At 49.0% G+C, this 8,833-nt stretch overlaps 1 pseudogene; it reads left to right on the top strand.

Moving 5' to 3' along the window:
- Nucleotides 1-1,604: 1,604 nt before the first annotated feature.
- On the top strand, nucleotides 1,605-2,287 carry LOC146172756 (eukaryotic translation initiation factor 4E-1A pseudogene; annotated as a pseudogene).
- The last annotated feature ends 6,546 nt before the right edge of the window (nucleotides 2,288-8,833 follow it).

Here is an 8,833-nt window from a genome sequence, read left to right as displayed (position 1 = left end):
GCAAGCCGGCCCAGGTGGTCGAAATTTCCGGAGTACTCCACAACGGCGTCTGTCATAGCCTGAGTTGCTTTGGGATGTTAAACCCCACAAACCAAACCAAACCAGTTTTGTTTTATATTCTATTGTTATAAATTATTATCTCGCCTTGAATGCTATAGAGGTTAAATAAGAGCGATGATAGTGGAGTGTTCACGTGCCTGAGCCAGGGAAGCTGATCTTTTCGTTCTGGCGCGGTTTGAAACCCAGTTTCGGCAATATTTTTTTCTCCATTAACAGTTCGCGCGGACACGCTCTGACCATAATTCATGTCCACAGTTCCTGTCCACGCCACTAATGAGCCGAGAAATACCTTTAGTGCGTAGCACTACTAGTCGCAATCACGGATTTCGCCGATGTCTGTCCGAAGCCGCTCACTCTCTCTCTCTCTCTCTCTCTTCGTGAACTTGAAGGAGACCACTGCACCACCCCGGCGGGGCACCTTCTCTTGAAGCGGAGCAAGAGAAGGTGCCCCGCCGGGGTGGTGCAGTGGTAAGACGCCCGACTACTGAGCCGGAGTGCCCGGGTTCGAACCCGACCACGGCGGCTGCGTTTCGATGGAGGCGAAACGAAAAGGCGTCCGTGTGCAGTGCGATGTCAGCGCACGTTAAAGATCCCCAGGTGGTCGAAATTACTCCGCAGCCCTCCACTACGGCTCCTCTTTCTCTCTTTCAACTTTCACTCCCACCTTCTTCCCTTCCCTTACGGCGCGGTTGAGGTGTCCACAGAAAGATGTCCACGATGATATGCAAATGACAGGAGAGAAGGGTAGGCTTTCGCCAGTCTCCTCGTAAGAGATATATGAGATACCCTCTATTTTTTTTTCCTCCATGCTCGCAACACATCAACTGGAAACTGCACCAACCCTACTAACGTCGCCAACCGCGCTAACTAAAAATAACAGCTTGAGAGGCAAGTTGATGCTGCATAGTACCCAGAAATGTGGCGCAACATTTCTGGATACTACGCGCTAACTAAAGCAAGGGAAGGGCCGTTTGAGGGATGCATTTTTACGATCCAGCTGAGAAGTCTGATCGATCGAGTTACTCTCTAAAATCTTGCCTTCAGCGGCCATACTCAGCTAAACTCGCAAAAAGTTGTCTTTGAAACAGAAATCGCGGGGCGCCGCAGGCGTTCCTGCCAACCGGTCTTTACAAACGCGTACTCCTGAGGCAAATTCAATATAGCGGATGCTTTTTCACCTGCAAGAAGACGCACTTCCGCACACACATAGCACATTTTACTACCGAAAAAAAAAAAGTGAAACAACGAAATAAGTGCACATTTTCAACACGTTCTTTAGCTGTTCTTCGCAGTTCACTTGAACGCCGCAAGTGGCGTGAGCAGCGTGACCGTCGTGGTCAGCTTCTCATTGGACCAGCACCCGGATTTATGTACCAATCGGGAGTGCCAGAATGTTTTCACCGTTGCAGGCGCATCTGCGCTGCGCCGCTGCGCTGCTCGCACTTCGTTTCGAGTTCTCAGTCTAGCTGGAGATACTGTTTGCGTGACACGTGTGAGTTGAGTGATCGTTTGCCACGTACAATAACGTGCAAATTGAGCTCGGTATGGCTGCTGAAGGCAAGCATTTCGAGGGTAACTCGAACGGTCAGGATAATTCTGAGCTGGATCGTGCAAATGCTTCGCTCATCAAACGACCGTTGAAGCACCCCTTGGAGCATCGCTGGAGCCTCTGGTTCTACAGAAACGAGAAGAGCCGCAGCTGGGAAGAAAACCTTCTGGAGATCTCTTCGTTTGACACGGTCGAGGACTTCTGGGCTCTCTACAACCACGTTGAGCTGCCCAGCAAACTGCCCTCCGGGTGCGACTACTCGCTTTTCAAGTTCGGCATCAAGCCCATGTGGGAAGACTCTCGCAACAAGCAAGGCGGTCGCTGGCTCTTCAACCTGAGCAAGAGCCAAGGGTCATCAGACTTGGACGACTGCTGGCTCGAAGTTCTGCTGTGCCTAATTGGAGAAGGCTTTGAAGAGTTCAGCGATGATGTGTGTGGAGCGGTCGTCCAGATCCGGAACAAGGTTGACAAGATTTCTGTGTGGACTGCCGATGTTCGCCGAGTAGACGGAAACGTGAAGATTGGGAAGACCCTCAAAGAAAGAATGAACCTGCACCCACGAAATATCATTCCGTATCACGCCCATGCTGACACTCAGTCCAAGTATGGCTCCACGGCACGGGTTAGGTATGAAGTTTGACTTAACTCACGCAGCTGAACTGGCACCAACCCATGGCGGTATTTGAACGCCAATGAGCTTGTATGTATCGGCAGTTTTGTTACACAGAAAAGGTGAAGAGGCTGTCAAGAAAGTTGACCGTGCTCTGTGTGTGTTCCTTTTTGTGTGTGTGTGAGTGTTTGTCTTTGCTGTTAATTGGGCTTATAATAAATCACTTTGCTGAATTGTTCGTGCATTTACTTCGCAGTGAGATTTTTTTAGTGCGGTGGCCGATAGCGCGTGCTGACGCTGTTCATTTCGGCTCCGTTTTTTTTTTTTTTTTCGAACTGTGTAGACGGCTTTTAGACACGAGATGGCCCAATTCCAATTTTCGAAACGGTCAGTGAAGGTGTTCGATACCTGTTAGCAACATTTCTTGGCTCGCTGTTCTATTCCAAGCTTCTCAAGTATCAAGCGCTTCTGACGGACTAAGCCTAATTGACGCTCTCAAGGCCTATACACGACCACGGCTGCTCCCGGGCCAACGCCGGGCGGCGCTGCAATCACAGCGAGTTTTCATGACTACACTAATCACTTTAAACTAGAAAGGCGGATATATCCTCCACCAGACAAGAAACTTTACAAAAGGCAAGAAGTAACCTGGCGTCGGCTCCAGACGCGTGCCTTATTCAGCCCATCTAAATTATCACACATGTACCCAGCACAATACAATCCAAATTGTAAACACTGCGGCGAAATAGCCGGGTACGATCATATATTATGGAGCTGCAAAAAAGCGCCGCCACCGGCGGACCTACTACCAGTCCCTTCTCTAGCGCGGCTGGCCATCTCAGACCCGTTGACGCAAGTTCAGGCTACTGAGTGGGCTCATAAGATTGCTGAGAGCAACGGACTTGAGGCTATATAAGTGTAGTGCCCACAAATTGCTCATTGCTGACAATATTTTCCAATCCGAAAAAATCGGAAGATGTAACCTTCAAGGTTTTACATCCGGCGAAGTTCACTTCGGGCCAAACGCTGACTACGACCCCACAGACAAGTTACATAGTGTTCCGATTATCCGCCCTTACCGGCGGTGTACGAGCTGATGGACGCTGCGCCGTATCACTTCCAGCCGAACGCCGACTCCGACGCCACAAACGGCACAGACTACCGTGCGCTTTGATTACCCGCCATAGACGACGGTGCCCGAGGAAATGAACGCTTCCTCTCTCTCTGCAAGCACTCCTGCCTAGGTTAAGATAGCTACAGAATGCAGCATAATTTCGACGTATCGCAAGCATCAGGTGACACCGCCACGCCTGCACACAGGCCGGGCGTCATCCTCATTTCACGGGACTCTGATAAGGCAGCTTAAAGTTCATTTCACAAGCATCCCGAAACACACTACAACCGACTAAGTGCTCTGTCTCGGTACTTCACCGATATGGCCATGCTCAGCTTTGATTCTGCTGCTAACTGCACTCGCATCACCGTCAAGGATGCTGACATTTCAAGAAGCTATGCACATTGACCCGCTTAGCCGCGCAAACGCGGGATTCCGTCCAAGCGTTCGATGGGGACACGTCCACACTGAAGCAGCCTGCGGTTGGCAGCACGCGCGAGGTGTATGCAGAACTAGAGAACGCCTCACGATGGACTATATCATGGTGCATCTGCGCTGTGAGACAGCTGAAATCACAGACATACGCACGCTCGGCTAGACAAATTTGCCACTTCTGATCTTTGTATCAGGCAGATTAACTTCTCGCCTAGTATTCGACTACGAGATTACACGAGTCAGTGAAAAGCACCCGCGCCTAGTCGCATGCTATAATTGTCACCGCATCGACCATGTAGCCAAATACTGCTCGTTTCCCGTCTGTCGGGATTGCGGTAAGAAACCGCTCCTTCAGGGCGTACACTTACCCCGGCTGCGAACAGTTCGTTCATTCCGTAGCCTGCGGGGTTTACAAGCGTATATAGCCCTGAGTGCCCAGTGCCCGGCTCGTATACTTATGCAAAGCCTGTCGGCAAATCGGCACCTATGGAGTCGGATGATTCGAAAATACATCGGTGACATCCTCACACGCTGCAACCAAATATGTATCTTTTGCTGAAAAGATCTCTTCTCCAGGTTCAGCCCAGGTCATTGAGAGCATCAGAGCAGAGATACCTGAACCACGCCGCGAAAATCAGCGTTTCCGGGAGATAACTAAGGGCAAGATAACCAAGGACACCAGAGCCAACGCCTTCAAGGGCGCATCACAATTCACGCTGTGCGATGTCAGCGCACGTTAAAGATCCCCAGGTGGTCGAAATTTCCGGAGTCCTTCACTATGGCGTCTCTCATAGTCTCAGTCGCTTTGGGACGTTAAACCCCACAAACCAAACCAAGAAGCGGCGTCCGAACGACTGAGGTCAAGCGTCCTCCTAATTTTTTTCCCTCTTGCTACACACTGCTAGCTTGTCCAGACAGCCACTTCTGCACGTGCTGTTTTTTCCACGCGCGTTCTGCGGCATGCTGGCTTCGGCATGCGAAACAATTGTGTTTGGTTTGGTTTGTTTGTGGGGTTTTAACGTCCCAAAGCGACTCAGGTTATGAGAGACGCCGTAGTGGAGGACTCCGGCAATTTCGACCACCTGGGGTTCTTTAACGTGCACTGATGTAGCACAGCATACGGGCACCTTGCTTTTCGCCTCTATCGAAAAGCGGCCGCCGAGGCCGGGACTCGATCCCGCGTCCTTAGGAACAGTAGTCGAGCGCCTTAACCACTGCGCCACCCCGGCGGGATGAAACAACTGTGTGTCTGTGTTTTCAAGCAACTATAAGACGCGGAACAAGTGAAGTGTTTTAGTTCCCAAAGGATGAGGAGCTCTACACACAATTGCTTTGTGTGATTCCCCGGAAGAGTTTTGTGCCTACTGCCACGAACAAGACGAATAAATTTTCTCTGCTTTTGCCACAAATGCACGGTAAGGGAACAATAATAAAAATTAATTTCTGTGTTGGTAATATAGTGCATCGTAGTTTTGCTATTGTAATGCCGATGTGCGCTTTATTCTGCCATGCATCTCGAGTTTACCTACCTCATCATACGCCGATTTCCGCCGCACAAGAAAATTGCCCCAAAGTCCCACTAAAAGTGCCGTGTCCACGTCTCAAATCAGTGCCACCACAATTCCCTGACTGCACCTTGGGTCTCTCAAAACAAGATGCCCTGCCAGCGATGGACTTCCCAGATAGAAAAATTTTCCGACGATTACGTTACTTCGTAATGCGAAATTTGAGCGCAGCTCATCACTTGTTTCACCTTTTCGATATATTGAGCCTGAGGTAAAGATTTCGTGACATTAATTTTTCACGTATATTCCTTCAAGAACCACTCCACTAACAGTTCTTGACTGTCATGAAGGAAGCTTTGTGGTTGTCCGAAGCCTTCCGCTACGGCACTTATTTCTCTCTTTTTTTTTCACTGCCACCTTTCTCCTTTTCTTTACAGCTCGGTTAAGGTGTCCGCGCAGAATTGTGACAGATACTGCGCCTTTTCTTTGATGCTAGGCAATTTTAAACGCCGATGCCTGCTGTACTGCGTCTATTTTATGTGCTCTGTGGTGCGGCGTTCGAGGAAGAGGCACATAGGGGCAGATGAGTAGTGTGCTGATTGATTAATTTGTAGGAAGGGAAAGGCGAGGTAACTGTCTCACTTGATTTATGTGGACACCGCAACCGCGCCGTAAGGGAAGGGAGGAAGATGGGAGTGAAAGTGGAAAGAGAGAAAGAGGAGCCGTAGTGGAGGGCTACGGAGTAATTTGGACCACCTGGGTATCTTTAACGTGCGCTGACATCGCACAGCACACGGACGCCTCTTCGTTTCGCCTCCATCGAAACGCAGCCGCCGAGGTCGGGTTCGAACCCGGGTACTCCGGCACAGTAGTCGGGCGTCTTACCACTGCACCACCCCGGCGGGGCTCTGTAGCTGAGCCACATCCGCTGCCTCGTGCAGACAGAAGAGAAAATAGAGAAGAAAGAAAAGGAAGAGAAAGACGCGCGCCGCAACAACGGCCGTTGTCCACCACCACCGAAGCGGTGGCGGTTTCAATGACGGCCTACAACAGTTAAAAATTCGGTGGCTGGCTAGCCCCCGCCGCAAGCGGCATTGACCTACCGTCCCAACCCCGTAGAGCCAGGAACTGTCACCCTTCCCTACAAAAGAATCCTATTTTCGCGGTAGTTGGGCCTTCCCGGTAATGAGGACGCTCGCTGCCTGGCCCGAGGTCTCACTTTCCAGGCTGGGGAGGTACGGCTATCCTCAGATGCCGGGGACTTCCTGCTGTCCTTTCATGACATCCTTTACTACTATTTTCGCGGTAGTAGTAAAGGATGTTCGAAAGAAAGGACCGAATGACCATTAAGAAGAAGTGACTAAGATTTAAGCGAAAAAAAAATTGGCTGTGGTTTAGCTTCGGTTAAAACTAGCGTGGAGCGATAGTTGAGGCTGCCATCTGTGCTTCTCCTCACTCACGCCTTTCAGCATATTCAGCCTCATCGGGGCGGCGTTTCGCAAGACGCTCCTCACGTTTCTTCTGGCGTTTCCGCCGCAAGTTTGGCTTTAGCCCCTTTTATTCTCCTTCGCAAACTTCCAGCTTGCAAGGCAATGCCCTCCGGATCATCAGGTGCAGCATCCAACCGAGGATTGCTCAATTGCATGTTCTTCCTTCGAGTCCATGACGCGGCTCCGGCCGAGGCGCGCGGCACCTCTATGTATGTACATATACTCGAAATTGACGTCATCGATCATGTATCTCGGCACGCAGCTGCTCGCGCGTTAAGTTGCTTCCGACGTCAGTTGACCTTTGTCGTGACCTTTGTCGTGATCTACCCAAAGTGGTTGTGGCTTACGTTCCAACTTGACCTCGAAACAGTTTGAAGGTCATCGGAAGCACACGGTGACCTTGGCTTTACCTCGCATAGTGAAGCTATCACTTCAAAAAAGAAAAACAAAACTACTCACACATGAAACGGAATGGCTAATCCATTTCGGCGCGTTGTTTTGCATACGATGGTGGCGTTGTGCTGAAACTCGCGGTAGATCGCATGGTGCGGATAGAACTACAGCGCGCTTCGTGCTTACTGCGCCTACTGAGCAAAACAACTGCCAGGATGCTTTGTGAAAGTGGACGATTGCGATGGTTGTGTTGGTTGTGTTCATTAGCTTTCGATCGAAGGTAAGCCCGCTGCCGCACGGCCCGCTCAAGAACGTTGGCTTCTTTGGAGGCTTCGGATGTCCGCTTGGGCTTCGGGAACGGGCCGGGCCGCTAAACCACCGACGGCTCCGAGAATCCAGTTTTTCGCCAGCGATCGACCGACGCGCGCACAAGAGATACTATCAACCATCTTGTGCACAGGAAACGTGCAGCAAAACATGGTACGTACAGCAGACGAAACGATACGAATCTATCCGAAACTATTGCAAGTAAATTATTATCAGCCTTTATATCACTCAAATTTTACAACCGTAAAAAATGCATTGTCAAAGCATTTTTTTTTTCTGATATTTAATGTCGTATAAATTTACTGCTAGGACCTTTTATGTGAGTACCATGATGGTGCTACACGACTGTAGAGCAAACCCCTCACCGCGCTTCACCCCTCTGGTACAGTACTCTAGAATCTCAAGATTCTCATATTAGAGAATCTTGAGATCATCCCACCTAAGATCAGAAGTGCTAACGACGCCCAAGTATTTGTAGCTATCAAATACTGATAGGGGATAACCGCCCGGAGAATACATAGAATTTAATCTTTTTACTTTTCGGGTTACTGCCATAGAGACCTTTTTTTATGCATATATAATATGATTCACACCATTCTGCTGTAATCCGCTAGTTTCGACAGCGATTTTTAGGACTTGGTCATTGGGGTTACCTATTTCTTGATACAGCAGGCAGTCGCCGGCAAAAACTCCTATTTTACCGACACTATCACTAATTAAAACAAAACAGAATATTGGTCCCACCATCCACCATTGTAGAATTCCGCATTTCACAGGCGCAAAATTTGGGCGCGTATCCTTTGATAACTTTGATAACGAAAACAGAGGTAGGCTTCCATCCAAGCCAGCAATAATGGACCATTGTTTAATATGAACCATAATTTTAGTAAGACCTTTGGGTGAGATACACAATCGAAAGTTTTTGGAAGTGTGCGTCAATGGCTGTTGTGAAATCATGAATTGTTTCTAAAGAGCTTTCACTGCCGAGGGCCCCTTGCGAAAGCCATGCTGTTTATGGTCGGTTAGGTTATGTTCTTCTAGAAACTCAGAGACGTGTTTAAAAATAGTATGCTTAAGAATTTTAGAACAAGTGCATAACGATACTATCGGTCTGTAAGACTCTAGAAGGGAAGAGTTATCGTCGTTGGATATTGGAATAATTTTGCTGTAGTTCCAATAAGGAGGCATCTTTGTTGGTGATATATCTTTATTAAATGTGAGGTATATATATTTGTGAAAAGAACCCGGGAAGCGGGATAGACAGTATTTTATTTAAAGACAAAAAGTATTTCGTAATCAATTTTGATATGCAAGGTTGCTGTATATAGCACGGCGAAAGGAGGACCGGAT

This window comes from Amblyomma maculatum, chromosome 11 (genome assembly GCF_055883805.1).
Source record: "Amblyomma maculatum isolate TAMU_Amacu chromosome 11, ASM5588380v1, whole genome shotgun sequence".
In the NCBI taxonomy this organism is placed as follows: Eukaryota; Metazoa; Arthropoda; class Arachnida; order Ixodida; family Ixodidae; genus Amblyomma; species Amblyomma maculatum.
This window is presented reverse-complemented; position numbering and strand designations above follow the sequence as displayed.